The sequence below is a fragment of the Stigmatopora nigra genome, chromosome 5 (genome assembly GCF_051989575.1).
Source record: "Stigmatopora nigra isolate UIUO_SnigA chromosome 5, RoL_Snig_1.1, whole genome shotgun sequence".
Lineage (NCBI taxonomy): Eukaryota > Metazoa > Chordata > Actinopteri > Syngnathiformes > Syngnathidae > Stigmatopora > Stigmatopora nigra.
This window is the reverse complement of record NC_135512.1, coordinates 14096230-14118381: the sequence shown is the minus strand read 5'-3', so window position 1 is coordinate 14118381 and position 22152 is coordinate 14096230. Positions and strand designations below refer to the sequence as shown.

Genomic DNA, 22152 nt, shown 5'->3' with positions numbered 1-22152 from the left:
CACAATAGGATAACGCACGACTACTTGCCAACGAGAAGTAGTATATACTCCTCGTACAAGCGATCGCTACGCCATTCGCGCTGAGTGACGGGAAAAAAACACCGAAAAAATATGCAACGCTCCGCCCAGTGCTCGTAGATATCCGGTACACACGAAGGAGATGCGGCAAAAAAGACACTGGGTTAAAATCATAAACAGCCTCTTATCTCTTGGCCACCTGGGTTTCTGGTGTCTCGAAATTTGTCTCGTGTCTCCAGATAATTATTTGCTTGAAATGTTACCTGTATCTAAAATTGCTCGTATGTCGGGGTGCTCGTATGTCAAGGTACCACTGTATATGTTGTTTTTAGTAATTCATACGTTTAGAAATTGACTTTACACACTTAGAAAATGCATCCAAATTTCGATGATATTGCTGATAAAGACAAAACATAATTAGTCTCCCTCAACCAACGACATTAGCAAAGTGTCATTTTTGTCAATATTTGGATATTTTTATCTAGAGTAATATTTTTTCATGACCATAAGACATGCACCCGGTTTTTTTCAGGGCAGTTTACATTGCTATTGATTGCATCGCATAATTTGTGATAAAGCTATTCTGGATCTACTGAATCCGAAGTCTCCAGCTCTGATTTTCTGACAGAAGCTGTTGTTGAATGGAAGAGTGGCCTCTTTCAGTATGGGTGTCCCCTCGGGGGCCAACTGGGTGAGATAATCAGACAGGACAGTTACAGACTGCCAGTCAGGCAGATGCCATATAGACTCAACTTGTCTCTGTCTCACACAGTAGGCACCACTATCTAAAAAAACTATTACATTTACCCTTTAAGTCAACTCCAGTTCTAAAAAGAATCTTGGCTCCAAGCATGAATGTATGCGTCTTGGCAAAACCTGTTGAAACAGTCCAAACTAAATATGAACATGAATGTTGTTACATTGTTACATCAATATATGCATGGAACACTTAAAAATGTACATATTTCCATTTTTTAGATGCATTCGAGCAAGGAAACAAAATATTTCATTCCTGCACCTGTTGGAAAGCTTCAGGCAATGATAGAGATTCCAAAATCTCTCTCTCACTCTTTTAATCATTTAAATGATTGCAAAATTAAATCAGCACCCAAGTATGCCAATATATATTTTTCCATCATATTGAAAAACTTTGAATTTTAACAATAACGGCTTTACATTGAATAGTTGAGCAGTAGTCTGTTAGAAGAATTCAGCAATGAGACATCAAACTGATCAATGCATACCTGTCAACCTCTGCCGATATCTGCCCTTATAAATGATTATGATTCCCCGTACAAATGCCCAAAAAACCTTACAAACACCGTATAAACCCCCAAAACACCTTACAAACACCGTACAACCCCCCCAAAAACCTTCCAAACACCATACAAACCCCAAAACACCTTACAAACACCATACAACCCCCCCAAAAACTTACAAATACCATAAAACCCCCCAAAAACCTTTCAAACACCGTACAAACTCCCAAAAAACCTTGCAAACAGTTTGTAAGGTTTTTGGGGGGTTTGTACGGGGAAGAAGAATTCAGCAATGAGACTTCAAGCTGATCAATGCATACCTGTACACCTCTGCCGATAACTGCCCTTCTAAATGATTATGATTCCCCGTACAACCCCCCAAAAAAACCTTCCAAACACCGTACAAACCCCCCAAAAACCTTACAAACACCGTACAAACCCCCCAAAAACCTTACAAACACCGTACAAACCCCCAAAAACCCTTACAAACACCGTACAACCCCCAAAAAAACCTTTCAAACACCGTACAAACTCCCAAAAAACCTTGCAAACAGTTTGTAAGGTTTTTTGGGGGTATGTACGGGGAATCATAATCATTTATAAGGGCAGTTATCGGCAGAGGTTGACAAGTATGTCAATGTCACACCCAGATGAATTTACTGTTCAATCAAACACAAGAACTAAAATGACATATCATGTTCGTTTGAAAGTAACACACGGCCTTAGCCTTAGGAAAGTGTGTCAGTTTGATGCGCAGAAATCATGCTAAACAGCGTTAGTGGTCTAAAAGATGGCCTCAAGAGTCATTATTTCTTCCAACTGATCGGATTATTGATGTACCATCTCAACGTTTCCAAGTTCATGATAATAGTGGTGTGGGAGAGCGAGGTGTTAAATATAGGAGAGCCAACCTGAGAGAGAGAGAGAGAGAGAGAGAGAGGGGTTTTGGCCTGACTGGGTTGGGCAGGTCAGCGAGTAGCATCCGATTGTAAATAAGAGAGAAGTCAGTTCACACGCCGATCAAGTGACGGCCTGGAACAAGCGAGCCATTTGAATCAGGTGGCTATCTCCCTATCTGAGAGATCAGAGCCCTGTCACGCCCCCCTCCTCAGAAAACCTCTCACCTGCTCTCTCCCACCCTGCCCTCCCATCATTGTGAGTCGTACAGTTAGAAACACACACACACACACATACACATGTGAAATGACATGTCCCTCCCTGCTGACTAGCGGTGTTGGCAGAAGGGCTGGATGAGATTTCACTGTCTCACATTGGGACACATAAGTGAGGAAAGGGAGAAAGGAAAAGGAAGAAAGAGGAGAGGAATACCCCCCGCAGTCATTTAACCTCATGAAACTTTTGGTGGTACTGTCGTCCCTAAGGTTCAGAACGAAAGAAATAAAATAATGTTAGGTGTAAAGGGTACTTTATGGTGAAAAAGACCATTATTTTTTTTATTGAGAGATGAAGTAAGCTGAGTGACCCTTGAGACAGGTCTCTCCAAACCGCACTCTCGGGAAAATCAGACCACATTGAAGAAAAAAGTCAAAATATTCACAGCAACATTGTAGTTTACTTACTTTTTATTTATTGGTTAATTAACACAAAATGTTCAATTTTGTTTATCAGTCCAATATAATATACACCGAACACACTGAAAAGAACATCCGACCACACTGAAAAAGAAAATAAAAGTCAAAATATTCACAGCAACATTATAGTTTCCTTACTTATTCTTTATTGGTTAATTAACACCAATAGTTCCATTTTGTTTATCAGTCCAATTTAATATACCATCGACCACACTGAAAAAAAAGACAAAATATTCACAACAACATTATAGTTTCCTTACCTTTTCTTTATTGGTTAATTAACACAAAAAAATCAATTTTGTTTGTCAGTCCATTATAATATAACACAAACTAGAGGTGGGCAAACAGGTCCCCGAGGGCCGCTGTGGGTGCAGGTTTTTCTTCCAACCGTTCAAACACAAACAGTTAAACCAATGAGGATTTTGCTGAGACAAGAAGCACCTGACTGAAATCCACAGATTGTACTTCTAAAATACCAGATTGGTGGAATTATTTCGTTTTATAGATTGGAACAAAAGCCCACACCCACTACGTCCTTTTCTGGAATGGTTTGCCCACCCTTGGTCACAAGAGGCATCTATGCAATAAAACACAAGAATATGGTTTATAAAACACAAGAATATTGTTTACAAATAAGCATATCCATCTATTTAAAGGTAAAAGTAAATAGAAAGTCAAGTCATGTTATATTGGGGTGGCAATTTCCATGGTTCCTAATAAGGTTTTGTCAATTTCTTACAGTAGTAATTTTGCATATTCATATTTTAATTACATATTCAGTAAAATCCATCCGATGTTGTAGTGATTTTGCCTGACTTTGGTGTGACTTAATTCCCACTCGGTGGTTGTATAACTGGCAACCCGTTTAGGGTGTAGTGCGACTTTCGTCCAAAGTCAGCCGGGAAAGACTCTAAACTCTGTGATCATAACAAGGCTAAATTGAAAATGAATGAATAAATGAATATATTCTGCAGTATAATAATTTCCTATGCCGATATTATTTGAATATATCTTTTCTTAATCAGATAAAAGATGAGATGCAGCTTATATCAGATGTCCTTCGGCAAAAGGTGAAGTAAACACCAATCACCAGTGAAGGTCTAACAGATCTGAAATCATTTACAACAACATTCATATAGTTTTTAAAGTATTTTTTGACCTTAGAACATGTGTTTTCATGGTTCTGTAGAAATGTAATTCTACTAGAAAAAAAGAATTCATGTCATTTTTCATGAAAAAGTCATTTTGTCACATTGTTTTAAAAATGCAGTCACTCCATTAATACATTTGTAATTGAATACAAGCTAACCAAAGAACAATCCATTACCTTAGGTTTTTCAATAAGACTGATAGACACACTTAAGCAGACATATTTTTTCATCTTGTGTTGACAATGATCCCCAGGGGAGACAATGATGTGTGACAGCTGCTGCCTGTTCATATTGATTAAATGACAGCCGGGATCATTTACCGATTTACCAACTGACGGAGCTTGAACGCGCTCTGACGCAGCCCTGAGGGAGGGCTCAGGACTGTTAGCCTTGACAGCCTGCACTTTATGTTCACAGGCGCCCCTTTAATCTGAACATCATCCTCCATCCCCACTGCGACCCCGTCGGGTACACATTGGATTACGTTGTTCATTTTTAATGCCAAAACCATCATTGCAGAATTTGGCAGGACAAGTAATAAGGACTCAGGTGACAAAAACAAAACTAAAATATTGACTACACTTCATTCCTGTCATCCGTACCAATAATTACTACTACAATAAAATAATTTGGAATCGTTTTTAAAATAACACATAACAAAAAATAATTCATAATATGAATATGTGCTAATTGGGGAGGAATGATTACCTCAAGAGACCTTCAGTCATATATATTATATAATATATTATATTATATAATATATATTAAATATATCACGGTCTTCTTCTCCTAGCTCATCGGCAAATGAGAGGCTAACTAAAAGTAGACTTAGATATCAGTCTATTTGAGTCCCTATATATGCAATGCAGGTGGCCCGGTGGATGAGTGGTTGGTGTGTCAGCCTCACATTGGGGGACTTGGGTTCAAATCCCGGTCAGTTCACCTGTGTGGAGTCTGCCCAATGTATGAGTGTGATTGTGAATGGTTGTCCGTCTCCTTGTGCCCTGAAATCGGCTGGCCACAGATTCAGGGTGTCCACAGCCTCTGACTGGAATAGCGCCAGGACCAGAACCCTCCACGACCCATATAAAGATAAAATGAATGAATGACATTTACATACCATACCAGACTAGACTAATTATAAGGTATGCAACATTTAATCAATTCGACTGAATTTCTAGATTCATTAAAAACATCAAAATTAATAATATGTTGCTGTATGTCAAAATTTAACTCATTGGGTTTAATTTATAAATCAACTTGGACTTCTAAATATCGCCAACCATTATAATGAAATTGTTGTTTTACACAATTAATAAATATTGCAATAAAATGCGTTTCAACATCTTGTCTAGGCAATAAAAATAAGGTTGTCAAAGAAATTCTGTTTGTGTCTTAGAGTATCTTCTGTGTCCTTGAGAACACACCAGGTGTGTGCATGTTGAGGACAGATTAAAGTGGTGATGTATCAGTCACTCCAGTCTTTCTACTGGTGAGTGACAGCTAGCCAGAGGACACAAACATGGCAGTATTGATTTTGAGTCGTCTTCCGACCCAGCTCTCTGACTTCGTTTTCTAGTGCCAGAATCAAACATTAACATTAGTGTTGTTTTCATAACCAAGACTATCTTTTTTTTTTAAAGGAATATCACTATGACGGCGAGTAGCAACATAACTATAAAACTATAGGAACCCTTGAGTTGAAAATGGTCATCGGTGCACTTGTACGTTACAGAAAAGAACAAATGATGTTGATTCTTTAAGGGTCACTGCTGTTAGTCACTCGCATGATTTGTTTGGCATGGTTTTTACACCAGATGCTGTTCTTGTTATAAACTACTTTAGTGCTGAGGATTTTGGGGAGGAAAAACCCACGACAAATCATTTTCACTTCACGGTCTTATGATTAATAAATCAATAGAGATGAATTCAACACACAAAAAAATCTACTATTACTCAAACCCTACTTGGCCACTTAAAAAAAAATACAATTTGTATTTAATGTTGTAGAACCACTTCCCAGGTAAGTGCAATCCATGCAGGCTGTCTCTTTGTAATTGTGTGTTTTAATGGAGAAAGAGTTGATGATCTGTCCTAAAGATAAAATGAATGATCTCTTTGATGCTTTTATACAGTGAATTTAGTGATTGGCTCAAAGTGGTTACGACGGCTGTTGCAATGTTTTGATCTGCAACAGACTATTGTATGCTTTCAATCATAACTTTAACAGCTGAATGAGTCACTTGCATGAAAAAAAAGTACTAACCAAACAATAACCAGCAAAGTAACCTACCAAGGCATCCTTATTCTTAGACACGTGTACATTCTTGACCGTGCCCGTCTTGACAGTTGAGCCATCAGGTCTTTTCTTCTGTTCTCTTTTTTGTTTTGTTGAGTTTTAGTTTTTTTTCACTGGTAATTTCATACCTGTCAACCTCTGCCGATAACTGCCCTTATAAATAATTATGATTCCCCGTACAACCCCCCAAAAAACCTTACAAACACCGGGGTACCAAGTAAGTCATTTACATTTCGCATATCTAGTTTACAAGTATCATCCGGCACTATACTGTACCTAAGATAACTATTTCTATAGAACTTCCAGGTCATTCCAACATTGGTTGATTAAAACACTATCAAGCCACTTATTTATTGCTTAAGCAATACACTTAAACTAAGCCACAAACAACATTTTTATCTTACGCATCCCAGTGAAACAGATTTTCATTTTTTTGAATGTGTAATAACAAAGAAAAACCTAAACAAAAGTCAGTAATCTGGGAAGTGGCTATAGTTATGGCAAGTAGGCCTTTTATCAATGCCAAATCAATTTTGGCTAATCATACTCGAGTATCCAAGACTGCCCGCCCTTCCTCGTGACTTTTATTAGACTTCTTGTCCTTTGCAACTTTATTTGAGTTCTAAAATTACTGTGCTGGAAAGTGGTGCACTTTTTTGGGGTTTAACCATTATTTCCCCATTTTCAGAGTAGAGTACTGATCTTTCTTTTTGAGATCTCTGAATTCTTTTTAGAATTTTTAGATTCCTTAGACAGAAATGTGTTATTTGTGAACCGAAATAGTTTGAACATTGGTCGTTCACATTCAGATAATTTAAAAGAGCCGTTCCATTTAAAATTAAGCAAAAGCATAATTACTTTTTGCTTCAAAATTAAAACTTTTGTACGGCCCATTTTTTTCCAATACTATAATCTGTGTAATGTTTATAGTTTTTTTTTGCTAATCTTAAAATAGGGGAACACAAAACCTGGTTAATCATCGATCAGTTATAGTAGCAAACAAATAGAAATAGCACAAACGTGGGCTGAACAATTGAAACATTAGTTGATAAAAAAAGAGGTCAAAATTAAAAAATAAATTAAAAAAACGTATCGGTGAGGTTTTTGATGATAAATACTCAGCGGTGGTTCAATGCCAGACTGTGATTAATCGTTCAGTAAACTGTCTCTTCATGGAAAACTCAGATGCAACAGCGGCGACCCATGGTTTTCGGGAAAGACCCCCAGTACCCGCCCTCTCGCTCGCTCTCTCCAGCCACACCTTTCACTCTCTCTATCTTGTGCCTCCTCTCCCGCTGCTGCCCTCCTCCTGTCCTCCTCATCTTCCTCCTTCTCCTCACTCCTCGTCGCGTCTCAGTAAGCAGGATAAGGCTTGGAGAGCTCTGTCGTCGTGGTAACTGCCAGAAGTATTCAGTTTGAAGTTTGAGGAGGTCAGTTTGCGGGTCATAGTACCCCCTCCCGACCAACACCCCTAACCCAGCAACACGCATACACACACGGAGTGAGGGTGCTGTGGGGAGCCCTTTATGGGACTGGGCCCATATACACCAGATGAAGGGGGGTTGATGGATATTTTTAAGAGGGGAATGAGGTCCAGAAAAAAAACAGCATCTAAAAGCTTGGGGACACCAAGTTTTTTTGGTGTTTCGGAACTTTAATTCAGTTGATTGTAGTGTTATGGGACATGGTTATCATGAATTTATGTTTATTTCATTTTATACGAAAGAAAAGAATAACAAAGAGTAAATCCCTTGAATTACATAATTACAAATATTTGATAGAAATACTTTGATGAGTTGTAACTTGTAGTATTTAGATATTTCCTACTGAACGCTTCACTTGTCAAAATACTATCTAAATCAGTAATACAGATATAATAAAAATGTGAATAATTTAACAAGCATTTCAATAATCCCATCTGGCATACATTTAAATACGCTAGTATAGAAGTGCACATTTATAAGTTCATACATTTCATCGATGCTTGTTGTGTCAATTTATTAAAAACTTTCCGTAATTGTTACAGCCCCGGAAAGGCACAATGAAACTAAAGACTTTGAACAAATTCCCATCGACCGTCTCATGAATTCAAAACAGTTTCTGAAAAGCTCAATTTTGCTCACCACTTCTTTATTAACTTATCTGTGATGGTGAGATTGACTTTTTTCACCTTGCTTTTCTGGGTTCTTGATACCGGTGACAATACCGCATATTCCTGCGATGCAATATTCAGATTTTTTTTTATATATGTCATCTATTTATTTCTTGCCTGTCTCCATTGCGAGGGCTTTCTGATGTAAATGTTCTGAGTCAGTTGGTGGCTAAAACTCAGCAGGTGGTCCACCAAAGCCACAGTAACCCTCGGCAACCTCTGTCCAGCCAATCCAAATGCTGCCTTACTGGTCACTCCGCTTAGTTAGCCCTGACAGGACCTTGTGTGTTTGTATGTGTGTGTGTGTGTCCTTCTTGATGAGCTGAGCCTTTCGAGTGGTCATTAAAAGTTTATTAGTTAGCTCTTGCAAGTTTGTGTGGGTAGTTAATCTGGACAAATCTGTGCAAGTGTGTGCATGAGGAAAGTTTTCAATTTTTATGTTTGCATATTTTAGGCAGTTTCTTTTATTTTATTCCAACATTTTTCTCTAACTTTTCGTGAATCAATTGAAAAAAAAAACACTCTCCGCTATTTGGTATTCAATCATTGTCATGCTCTTCAAAGGAACACACAAAGAATCTTTTCTGTTGTCTTTAAGTGAACACTTACTTTATTATGTAAAGTCAATTTATGGGAATATAAAGTTTATATTCTCATAAAGGGCTTCCTTATTATCGTTTCATCTGTCCTTTCATTTTATTGCTTATCCTAACTTGGCTTGCAGGTGCGCTGGATCGAAGCTGACTTGGGCCAAGCGTCATGTTATATCTGGGGACAGTTATAGAGAGTGGTTGTTTAAATATCTGAATTAGGGTTAGTTGAGGTTTTCGTTGGGTTATATGCTTTCCCCCCATTATATCCCTCATGGTTTCCTTTCCCTCATATGATCAGGTGTGTGTACTCTGTAATCAACCCTCGTCTGTCGATTTAAACCCCGTGTTTGTTTGTTTGTGGGATCATCTGCCTTGTTTGCTTCATGCCATGTGACCATGCCAAGCTCCATGTTCCTCGTTTCCCCATGTTTTTCATGTCAGGTTTGATTTTGTTATTTATTTCTAAATCCTTGTTATTTTCTTGAATCCTCTCCTGCCTCAGTTATTAAAGTTTGTTACAGCTCTCTACGCAATCGTCCCTTAACTGCTTCTCTGTATTTGGGTCCTACTCTACGTTCCATGCTCGACGCCACACTCTCGTAACAATCTGTACTATAATCAGTTTTGATTGCGTTTCAGTACCTGTGAGTGCTATGTGCATTGCAGTCATTTCACATGTCCCTCTCTAGGTTAAGCAAGTTTTTTATTGTGTATATTCGGGTGTTTTAAAAACCAATTCGATGCAGTTTAGTAAATGAATCTTCATAACATTTGAAATTATAATGTTTGTTAATCACTATTGATGTCATTTGTTAAATCTTCCTTACTGTAGAAAACCTAACGAACAACGCTTATCACTCAATGATTTATGGTAGGGAATTTTTGTTTTATCTGTTAATATTGCATGTATCAAATTTTTATTATGGAATATTTTACTTTTTAAAAAAAATTGTTTGTGATACAATCACTGAATATAGTTTTATTTATTTTTTGCTATAGGAATACGTAGCACATCACCATTCCAAAAATAAGATCAGCAGTAATTCCTAATAGTTTGCGAGGGTTTTGTTGTCTTCTTGATTACTGTGGCCCTTCCTGTCCCGTGCATCATACATATCAAAGACAGCAATAGAAGGAAGAGAAAGACAGTTGATTAATGTTTAAGCAGGCTATGTAAAGACACAGTCAGCTAACTGAGCTTGTAGACAAATACTGTGTGGTGCAATTAGTTAATGGTTGGCATGCTTGACTACAGCCCAGCTCTGATGAGCCAGTGAAGTAATTAATAACCAAAGGAAGATGAAAGGACATTAGACAGTCAACACGTATGAACTCATAGAAATGGGTATTTAAGTGAAATATTATATGATTTTTGAACTGTTTAGCGAATCTTTGAAGATACTTGTTAAAGTTACAAACACCACCATAGTTACAGTGGTAGCTGAAATCCTTGTTCTGCAATGTGTAGTCATTCATTTATCCATTTTTTAAACTGCTTATCCCCACAAGGGTCGTGGGAGGGGGACAGGGGTGCTGGAGCCTATGCAACTGACTTCGGGCACCAGGTGGCGGACACTTAGAACAGGTGGCCAGCCAATCACAGGGCACGAGGACAACTATTCACGCTTACACTCATCCTTAGGGGCAACTGAATGTGATCGACTACCCTATCATGCATATTTTTGGAGTGTGGGAGAAAATGGGAATACCTGGAGAAAATATACGTAAGCCCAGTTAGAACATGCAAACTTGACATAGGATGACCAACCGCTAACCACTCATTCGCCGGACCGAATGTGTCATTCAAAGTAATTTACTCACTCCTAAGTGGTAATTCCAATTTGGTAGCTTGAATGGTTTTGTAGAAATACATGGTCAGGCGCTAACTCGGTAAAGATAATGAATGCAAGTGCCAGTTTCTGGAGGGAAAAGTCATCTTTTATCGAGCAACAGAGGTCTAACCACCATTTTCCACAGCTTTGGCCAGTAACTTTTGTAGTGACACTGATTAACACAGTAGAGACTAAGAGATTAGAAATAATAAGTATAATATTTATTACTAAAAAAGTAAAAATGCTGTTGGGCAGATCCACCACAGATGACCAATGTAGGTGATTCAAAGTCACCTTTGCATTAAGAGAGAACTGTTTTTACAAAAATCCAATGTGATACCATTACAAGACCATATAACACAGCCATACATTGTTATAGTGTTGAAAGTATTAGGAAAATAATTGAGTTAGATTTTTTAAAGAATTGACAAATGAAGCCTAATGTGATAGTAACTCTGCATTGCCTTGATAAATGGTGATCACATCCATTGGTGTGTATGTGTTAAGCTAACCCCCACCTTTTTTTTGGTCAAGTTGGCATTAGTGGTATTGCGCGTGTGCACGTGCTGGTGTTTTGTATAGAAAGTGCTGGTGCAGTAGAACGCGGATTTGGTGCCATCAGCAGTGATGTCAGCACAGAGAGGCAAACAAAGACAGAATCTAGACCCTTTTCCAACTACACACAATCCCCCTGCATATTGTAGGGGGCCCCAGTTTTGGGGGCTTACTGCTATTAACACACAGAGGCCCGCTAACGGTTTTAACACAAATGTATCCTTTTAACATGTTTCCGACAGACTGCAAGGATCAAGAATGACGGCTACTTTTTAAACTCAACTATCTTGCAAAAATCAAGTCAATTCAGCATCCAACTATGACTTTCAAGTAAATCTGCTGTCATCTAGCATGGCATACAGCTAAGCTAATATTGAGCCAAGCATTTATTAGTAAAACAGCTGTAAGGTGGGATCAGTTATGTAGTTATCTCTTCTTCAGCATCACTCAGCAACATTTTCGCTAGTTGATTTTACTAGCTGAAGAAGAGCAACTCTCTGGACCGGGGCTGGGCACACTGGTCCTCGGGGGCCGCTGTGGGTGCAGGTTTTTGTTCAAACCGATCTAATACAGGCAGTTTAACCAATGAGGTTTCTGCTGAAACAAGAAGCACCTGACTGCAATCCACTGATTATACTTCTAACATACCAGATTGATGGAAAGGTTTGCTCTTACGGGTTGAAACAAAAACCTTCACCCACTGTGGCCCTTTTTGGAATAATTTCCCTAACCTTGCTCTAGACAGAACGTAATTACTCTTAGTTTCAAGAGATGAAAAAAACACTTAATTTGTCATAATTTACACTATGTAATGAGATATGGGAACAAATCAGCAAACCCAACTGACACTGGGCAATGGCACCTCAAGCCTAAGGTCACACATTGCTGTTGCTGCTAAGCTAAATGCTGCGTCGGCTTAAAAATTATATAGACTGTTACATCCCAGAGCTGGTTTTCATCCAGTTTCAGCAACTACACATTGTCTCCACATGCCAAGGAAGTAAACAACTCTCTGTCAGTCATTTTTAAACATCTTCCGGTGGATCGAGTGGTTAGCACGTCGGCCTCATGGTTCTGGGGTCCTGGGTTCAAATCCAGAAGAAAAAGCGTTTCAGGAGATGAGATGAGAAATAACTCTTTGATCAATCAAATATTTCTTTGTTACATCTCATATCATCTCTCTTCTCTCGTTATCTGAAACACTTCATCCTCATTAGGGTCACGGTGGTGCTGTAGCCAATCCTAGCGGTCTACAAGCCAAAGGCGGGAGAAACCCTGAACCGGTGGCCAGCCGATTGCAGGACACAAGGAGACGGGCAACCATGCACAAACACCCATACATATTTGACTGTAAATATCTCATATTATTGCATGAGCACCTGCGGCTTATAATCAGGTGCATCTTGTACAATTACATTTTTTTTCTTTTATGATTTTGTGAAACATGTAGTTATAAAAAAAGGTAGTTAAAATACGGGTGACCCTACTTCGTGATTTTTCGATAATCGCGCCCATGTCTGGTCTACATTAACGGCAATTTTCGAGGGATTACTATATTGCACATAGATTGGCACCGCTTGTAAGTATATTTTAATGAATAGAGAACAAAATATTTACTTGGAATGTTACCATATGCACAATAACAAGTCAATTTTCCTTAAGATGTCCTCTTATTTCCTTGCAAGTGCGACAATTTGTTTGACGACGTACTGCTTGTTAGTATTTATCCTGTCAGAGCCAGCGGATGAACAAATCCGAAACACACCTCTGTTTATTTTGGCCTGGCCTTCAGTCACACTAGATCAGCTTCAGTGGCATACATCAAATTATGGTGGCATTACTTGAAACGTATTTGAGATGGAGTTACTGTACATACAGGGAGTGGCATATCTACTAAATGGACATTTAGATTTCTAACATCTTACGATTTTGTTCAAAATACGTGTAGTGTCGACAGTATAGCTTGCCAACCCATGTACTATTTTATAACATAATTTTAACAAAAAATACTTCTACTGACCACCACACAACGGTCCCGAATAAGATTTCGTTATGTGACCTATCTAGATTGTGGTCGTTTTTATAGTGTTTTAAAAAAAATAAATACATTTTCAAAGTAACACAATCTTTGGGTTCTCACAATACTTAAGAGTGTCTGGTGGCGAGATCACATTAAATTTCATGTGTCAAAAATCAAAGCATGTGTTGTGCCATGCATCCGATATTGTCAAAGAGAATACTGTGTAAGTGGTGTCAAGTAGTGCCAAATCACACCACATCAGCCGAACTGTGGGGCTTTATTCTCATATTTAATCTCCTGATGGAACTGAATTTTTTTTTTAGACACAATAGATCAACTATTGCCGTTTTCTCTCTTTATTGAATGAACTTCTGTCTCAAACATGAGAGCTGGTCAGCGGATGATGTTTGTCTCTTCTGTGTTGTTGTTTTCTTGTTGTTTTTTGTCAGTGTGTTACGGGTTACTGGTGGCAAACACATCCTCATTGTACTCAAGGAGGAAGACTTGAGTCGTACTGTTAACCATTCACACAAGTTTGGAGTCAGAGAGGCAGTATTTGTGTTTTTGTATGTGTTCTTTTGTATGTGTGTACAGTGTATGTACAATGACTATATAAACTGTCCATGATGAATGAATTGTTGGTGTATCCCTCACCAAAATACTCTCTGTTTTGGTGACTGTCAGAGTTGAAGGGTATAACATTGTTCAACTTAGACAAGAGGGACTTTTGACCATCTAAATGAAAACAATTTCATGCTTTATAATATACAGAGACAAAATAATAAATTATGGATCAACAGGTATGTTGGTCATGTACAGAGAAAATATTTGAGTGCTTAAACTTTTCATACCAAAACAATACCATTTAATAGTACTGTTTCCCGCTAAGCAACCAGCTTGACGAGTGTTCAGTGCATTGGCCTCACAGTTCTGGAGTCGAGGGTTCGATCCCAGGTTGGTCTTCACTGTGTGAAGTTTGTATGTTCTCACCAGGCTTGTGTGGGTTTTCTCGAGGTACTTCGGTTTCCCCTCACATCCTAAAACATTCACTGTAGGCTGGTTGAACGCTCTAAATTCCTCTTAAGTATGAAAGTGAGTCGTGAATGGCTGTCTGTCTCCCTGTGTCCTGCGATTGGCTGGCGATCAATTCAGGGTGTCGCCCACCTGATGCCCATTGTTAGCAGGGAGAGTCTCAAGCACCCCTGTGACCCTTGTAAGATTTATTGGTATGGAAAATCATTGAAAAAAATAACTAATATTCTAGAGACGTATACATATTGATCCTCAGAATTTGATGGGCTTTTTTGTCTACTACATTTTTAGTGTATTGGTAGAAATTAATTTGGTAAGGTACATAAATATATTTTAGGGTTGTACGTCTCTCGATACTGATCACAGACCAATTATTGACTTGGTCATTGGATGTGCTTGTTAGGTTTTGGGGCTCGTGAGGAGTGGTCGGACCAGAACAAAGGGATGCAGGCAAAAACGAGGATTATGAGTGCACTAACAAAAACTTGAATAATTGTGGCAAGGTTTTCAAAAAAATAACAAAGACAAAGTCTAACCTGACGTGGACACATGGGGAAATGGGGAGCAGAGGACATGGCGAGAGTTCATGGACACACGCGGGTACACAAGACGATCCGACAAGGACTGACAAATACACAGGGGTTAAATAGACAGACCTTGGTTGACGAGACAATCGGAAACACCCGGGTCTCACAAGAGGCAGCAGGCTGGCGATACACCAGCGGCGGGAAAACTGACAAGTGAACTCAATGAGCAATCACAGGGACAGGTCACACGGGCAAAAACACAACAAATCCAATCACTAACATTGCATGTCTGTAGACTGATCAGACTTTTGAGGAGCAAGCCTTGTGTTCGTCGTTTATTTTGAACTTTTGTAGTGCTCGGTGTGAACATGCTATTTGATTTATCCATTTATTGTCTTATTTTTAAGCTTTCGGGCTTTTCACTGGGGATCTTGGAAATCCCCTTGACAATGAATGTCTTGTAAAAGTTGTTCACGATACAAAATTTATAACCATTTTTGTTTTGTTTTTGTTCCGAGTGAAGTGAATGAAGTGGATTGCAAATGGGTACTCCGTGATTTAAGGTACATATACAAACATACACATCACAGACCCCCACCCCCAAACACACACACACATGCAGAGTCCCATAGAGGGAGAGTGTAATGCCCTGGAGGGTGCCAGTCATGCCCGGCTTCCGTTACGCTCCAAATTGAGCGTGGCAAAAAGTATCTGAAGTCAGCCGTCTGGAAAAATGCCAAGCATTGTTCCTCCAAGCAGCTGGATGATAATTTTTCGTAAGAATGACAGACAGGACTAAAGACATAATAGCGAGATAAATAACCATAAGAGAAGCTTTGCTGCCCCACTACTTTTAAGGCCTCATAATGGATTTTCCTTGTGAATTTTAGTTTTTGACAACATTGACCATGTGATCTGCTGTTAATCTTTATATAGGATTATTAATTTTAATATTTCTGATGACTATCAAATGTTGCCATGTATTAAATATTCTAAAGCACCTGCCTAAATAGATGATGATTACCTTTCGTCCATTTAAACACTTTTGAATCACTAAATGTTTATATATCACTGGTAGAACCCAAAGTGCTAATTTATTTGGATTTTTTTTAACGCCAATTTTTATTTCTGCACCATGTTGACATTTGTGCTCGTTTGTGCATAATGCTATAAATGCATTATTACTGTCTTGTTTATAAGAATTAAATAAAGACAAATGAGATATGCGTCACTGTAAAAAAATAAATACCACCCCCAAACAGTGCGGTTCAAATGTATTAGTTTAGAGTATTTATTTGTTTTGTGTTTTAACTTGACATCGAAAGTTGAGAAGTATTTTAAAATGTCTTTTTATATTACTGTTTAACAAAACCTTAATATGTGCTGCTATCTCACTTTCATGCTATGTGTAATCAACCTTATGCTATTAAGGTCAGGTATAATTACTGATAATTCGTTGCGTGTGGTTAGCGTGTTGGCCTCGATCTAAGATCGAGGGTTCAACCCCACATGTGTGAAGTTTGCATGTTCTCTCCGGGCTTGGGTGGGTTTTCTCCAGGTGCGTTGGTGCCCCCCCCCCACACCCCCCCCAAAACATGCATGTTGTACACTCTAAATTGCCCCTAGGTATGAGTGTGTGCGCGAATGGGTCCTCGTCTGCTTAAGCCCTGAGACTTGTTGGCCATCAATTCAGGATGTCCCCTGCCTGGTGCACATTGTGAGCTGGTATAGGCTCCAGCACCTATCATGACCCTTTTGACGATAACCGGTATGAAAAATGACGGAATGCCAATCCATTTAAATATCTAGCTTCTTTTTATACAATATCATCACATCAGTAAAACAATTGTTAAATTGCAGACATTTTGCAGGCTTTTTTAGTGTTTTGCAATTTTAGCAAAGGTGCTCTAAAGGTAGAGCATAGCCCCACCTCCCAGGCATGAGGAATGTGTCAACTTGTTGTCAACTCTTCGTTGCTTTGTCATGAAACCACAGAGCACTGGAAGCACATAAAGTTGGGTTTTTCACACCTTCGACTCCTCCTGCCCTCCTTCCTCCTCCTCCCACTCTTTCAAAACACACACACATCCACAGTTTCTCACTCTTGAACACAAACTGGCAGCAGTAGTTGGGCTCCAGCTACTGCAGCTGTGACCAGAACAATAGCATTCCTCGGGTTTTAAACGCCTGGCACTTAGATTCCTAACAGTCAAATTCCTACTGTGGAGAAGCTGGGGGTTGCTAAAAGACGCTGCTGGTTGGGAGAAGAAAACCTGCAGATTAATTATTTGGGTTTTTCTAAATGGGATGGAAAAAGCATTGCTGTTCTGACACTGCCGTCCCACTCATTTGGTAAATGGGACATTTTCAAGAGTTTAGCAGTTTAGGTCGAAAGGTGCTTGACTCCTTTGTCTGTCGTGTGATGCTAGAAACACCTGTTGAGTCAACGTATGTCTGGACCCCCACTGGGTTATCGGCACGTGGTCTATTAAAAATGGCACAGGGACCTAACCATGTATTTCTTAAATAGGCAGAAAAGAAAATACTCCTGTCTTTTTCAAATTAAAAAGGTACTTGATGCTTTGGTTGAATTTAAATTCTGTGCTGAAATAATTGTATTTCTATGCTTTTAATAAAGAAAAGCAGATTTCACAATTCATTTTGGCTTCCTCCATTGACTTCAGTCCACATAGCTATGAGCTGTCCAATCAGCTCATCTGGAATAACCCCTAAAATAACAATTTTCTCATTAAGCATGGCTGTTTCACAATTTAAATATAAATGAATCTAATTTAGAAAACCTCAGCCACGATGAAGGGGACTCATTTAGAGGCAATCTAAAATTAATGAGGGCATCTGGAGAGAGACAGTAGAGAGGGACCGTGTGTGGCTTAACAGATACAGGCGCTAACAAGCTACTGTACTTTAAACACTGGGAAATCCTCATTAATTTTTAAGTTAATGCACTACTGTACTCTTGACTGATGGGGAAGAGCCTCAGTAGTAGTTCAAACACATTACAGTGACATATTCACATTGACTCGTGGCCCCCTTGTCAAACATCTTTTGTTGTCAAAAAGCATTTAAGAAACTCTGTCTAAATCTACAGAACTATAATTTCCCTTCCTTTTTAACATACCAGAATTGATTTCCCTACGTGTAGGCATGGCTTCCTAACTGACCCTCTGGCATGAAGACAAAAATACATTTTTCCCAAACCTTTTCTAAATCCAATTGTCAATTGTTAGACTAGTGTTGATGGACAAATGTACCATGCAGTTAATAAAACTAGTTTATTTTTGTGTTTCAGAGTTTTTGGACTTTAAAGACCTTTCCATGGGCAGCTCAGCAGATGCCAACTAGCTCCCACAGCGACTGTTTGGTTTTGCAGTTTTAATTCCCAATGGGTTTGGGTCCAGAGTGGTTAGGCTGAGCCCTAAAGGCTAGCGGGCTTGTCAGGTGTCTCCACACATTAACGTTGCTCTGCTCACACCCTGAGCTGACAGCACAGTGAGGCAGAGCGTGGAGGGACAGCAACACTAATCTGGCTTGGTGGGAGGTAGAGCAGCAAAGAAAAACTTGTTGTATTGTTGTATTTGTCACATGTGGTGTTGTTATTTATTTCTGTATTCTATTGTGTTCATGGTATTATGTACCATGTAACTTTTTGTGCAATTGCATCTCTGATTGGATTGGATTTAAATGTATTTGATGTTATTTCTTCCAATTTAAGATAGGAATATAAGTGGAAGAAGGAAAAAAACATTTAAATAACTATCAAGAATGTGGATATTCTTGCAAATGGCTATATTAAAGGGATTGAAATATTTCCAATATGTTTTTTTCTCCAACTCAAGCTATTAAGGTAAACAAACAAGCATAAAAAAATAGGAAATAGGTGCATATTTTCATTTATGAAATTCTGGCGCCGACTTTCTAAGCATTTTTCTTCCAGCCTCCTTTTAGCCACATTTGTTTTCTTGCCTTAAAAGCAGCCCACTGATGGATGCTACCTCAACATTTTCTTTACCCTTTAACCCTAAAAGCAGCTGAGTAACATCACTGCCATTTTTACCCCGCAGGATTCAAATAAACTTGCATTGTCTGTGCACAAACAACTTCCTGCGAGTAGACTCGCAGCTTGTTAATGGGGGCAGGAAAGGAAAAAAAAACTCTTCCTGCTTCTGACCTCCAACCCCATCCTACCCCACCCACACCCAGCGCTTACACAGCATGGTGCATCTATAGGAGGGGAGGTTGTGGCGGGGAGATGGCGTAAGTCTCTAGGGGGGTGCAGCCACAGGAGGTTATGTCGGGTTGTAGAGTAGAAGGACAATTTCTGTTTGGATCCAAAGTACTGTAGGATGTTGGGGGAGGACGTGGGAAGAGAGGACATGCTGAGAGGACTGCCTATATATTCCCCTCCCTCCTGCAATACCTTTACCTCCATCCTTTGCCTCTTTTCACCATCCTCCTCCTCCTCCCTCTGTCTCTCCAGCTGTGGGGGTAAAGTACATTACATGCTTGCTAATCAAACCTCCATTACAAGTCTGGCTGGAGGCTCGAGTGGTCTCATTCTTTTTTATTTCATCTCCCTTTGGTGGTGCTTCTCCTCTTTCTTCTACCCCTCCTTAAGTATTTAATGCAAGAAAATGATTAGTCCTTCACAACATCTAAGACAAGCATTAAAACAGGTGTGATAACTTTTAAGGACTTAAAGTCCAAATATTAATACAAACACCAATGTAAAAATCAACTCAGGATGAAAGCGTTGAATTGCGGGCAAGGTTTTTTTTTCCCTCTTAGCAGTAAAAAATAATAAAAATCAAATAAAAACTCAAATAAAATGGGCACCTTTAGTCACATTAACAATAATTATGTAATAATGTACTTGTGAAATTATTTGCAATACTAAAACATGCCAAAAATACAACAGTAGCTAAAAAACCTACAAAAAAAACAACAATATTGTTTTCAGTTTGACAGAGAAGTGATAATAATGAAACATATTTAAATGAAATAAAATATAAATGATATTAAAGGAAATTTAATTAGAAAATAATCTGAATGTGTAGGCTCACTCAGGTTATGTCACTTGTAAATGCCACTACTAGATATTCTATACAACAAATTAATACAAAAGCAAACAAAATTGAAAGGTCACATTAAATCAGTAATACCGTGAAACCAAGAAACACTTAAAATAGGAATTAGAAGTAAAAACAAATAAATTAACTTAAAAAAAACAATATTATTGTGTATTTTTATAAAAGGGGTTTTATACCAAGATTTGTAGCCTGATTTGCAGCTGTCAATGACATTGAACCAAGGTGAGGTTTGATCTTTGACCTCTCCTCTTTGAAGCTAAAATTGATCACCTTTGCCTTTCCTGTATTTTTCTGTAGAAAATTCTGGTATATCCATTTATTGTCAGTCATTCAGTGTCTGTGAGCTCTAATCACGGTTCCATTCTGCTAAGTAGTATGTTATAATCAACCGTGTCAAACGCGGCACTCAGATCTAGTAATACCATAATAATCATAAGCTTTACCATAAGATTTGTCTGAGTGATTGTTACAACGAACATCATGCAAGACTTTGATTAGCTCAGTATTAGTGTTCTGGTGTGGATGAAATCCAGATATGGATATGAGGATATAAGGAAAAATACATTTGAGATCATAAAAACATAAATTTGCTAAAAAAAATCAACCTTTTCAACGATTTCCCCATCAATGGTACATTTGAAATTGGCCTATATTTACGAAGTGTTGTGGAATCCAGATTAGATTTTTTAGATGTTTTTTTTCTGTACTGTTTTTTAAGCTCGCATACCTGTCAACCTCTGCCGATAACCCCCCTTATAAATGATTATGATTCCCCGTACAAAGCCCCAAAAAAACGTGCAAACACCGTACGACGCATTCGTTTCTTACTAGGTGGCTCCTCCATCCTTGCTTCAACGATATTTACTCTGTGTATATCTACGCATGCGCATGTCATCCTTTATCGATATTGCCGTACGCACCGCTAAAAAATCCATATGATTGAGGATAATTTTTGCTGGTATACCGTGACAATAGTAACGATCGATAACAGTAGCATCGTTGGCTACTAGCCTACGAGATTATCTGGGTTTTAGCCAAAACGGTCTTGTTGAGATCGGTTTTCATAAATATTGGCAATTTTTTATTTATTTTTTTCCCCTGTACAAAAGTTGGTGTACGGCGTACATGATTTGAAATGGTAAAAAAACGTATAAAATATGTAAAAAAAACTGCAAGTTGACAGGTAAGAGCTTGTGGAAATTCTCCTGCTTGGAGAGAAGTATTGATACGCTGCAGTATGTTTGGGGCTAGGCAATCACAACGTTTTAAAGAGGTTTGTAGGAATAATACTAAGGCAGCAAGTTGTGGACTTTTTAATTTTAACACTGGTTTGGTAGGAGCTGCGTAGTCATTGCTGAAATGGATCTGCATAGCGTCTCTTATCTATAATATTTTATTTGTGCAAAATTCTGAATATAATCAATTGACTTTTTGCACTTAGGTTCAGGATGGACCATTGCTTGTGAAAATGTCAGTGTATTTACAACACAAAAGTAGTGTGTTGACATTATTGCTGGTTCAATTTATAATCTCTGACATAATTCACATGGATTCCAATTCTACACCATCTACGCTTTACTTGTCTGCATATTATTATCAATGTTTTTACCAGCGTGGCATTACTACAGTCATCTTTCAGTTAAAATCCCAAGTATTATTGAGAAAGCTGTTCAACATTTGGGGACTCCTGACTGTATGGACTGAGTTGCAGAGAGAGAACGTCCGTCACATCCTGCCAGGGCATGTTGAGTCTTTTGCATTGGACTGGTGGTTCCAATCCCTAGGCAGATGATGATCCTTCAGTCTCTGCTTCACCCCATTTTTTCCTCATTAGAGCCCCACTTTATCCATTGTTTTGGGACAAGATCGTCAGATTAAAATCTGGAGCGCAAAGTAAGGGCATAATCGGAGTATGAGTACTGCATATACTGTAAAAAAATTTAATTTCTCTGTATAACACTGTGATTATCAGATTTAGCAATAAGACGTCTATGCTATTGATAGCAATTAAAAC

At 38.6% G+C, this 22152-nt stretch overlaps 1 protein-coding gene across 2 annotated transcripts in view; it reads left to right on the top strand.

The window, feature by feature from the left end:
* The window catches only part of LOC144196672 (uncharacterized), a 162751-nt gene that overhangs the window by 132222 nt on the left and 8377 nt on the right, over window positions 1-22152 (top strand). Inside the window, exon 6 of one of the 2 annotated variants that reach the window (XM_077717042.1) lies at window positions 18341-18607. The exons of the other annotated variant lie outside the window; for it this stretch is intronic. The gene's annotated coding sequence lies outside the window, so the exon portion shown is untranslated. Of the gene's footprint in view, window positions 1-18340; window positions 18608-22152 lie in introns of those variants that run through there. 2 annotated transcript variants of the gene reach the window in all.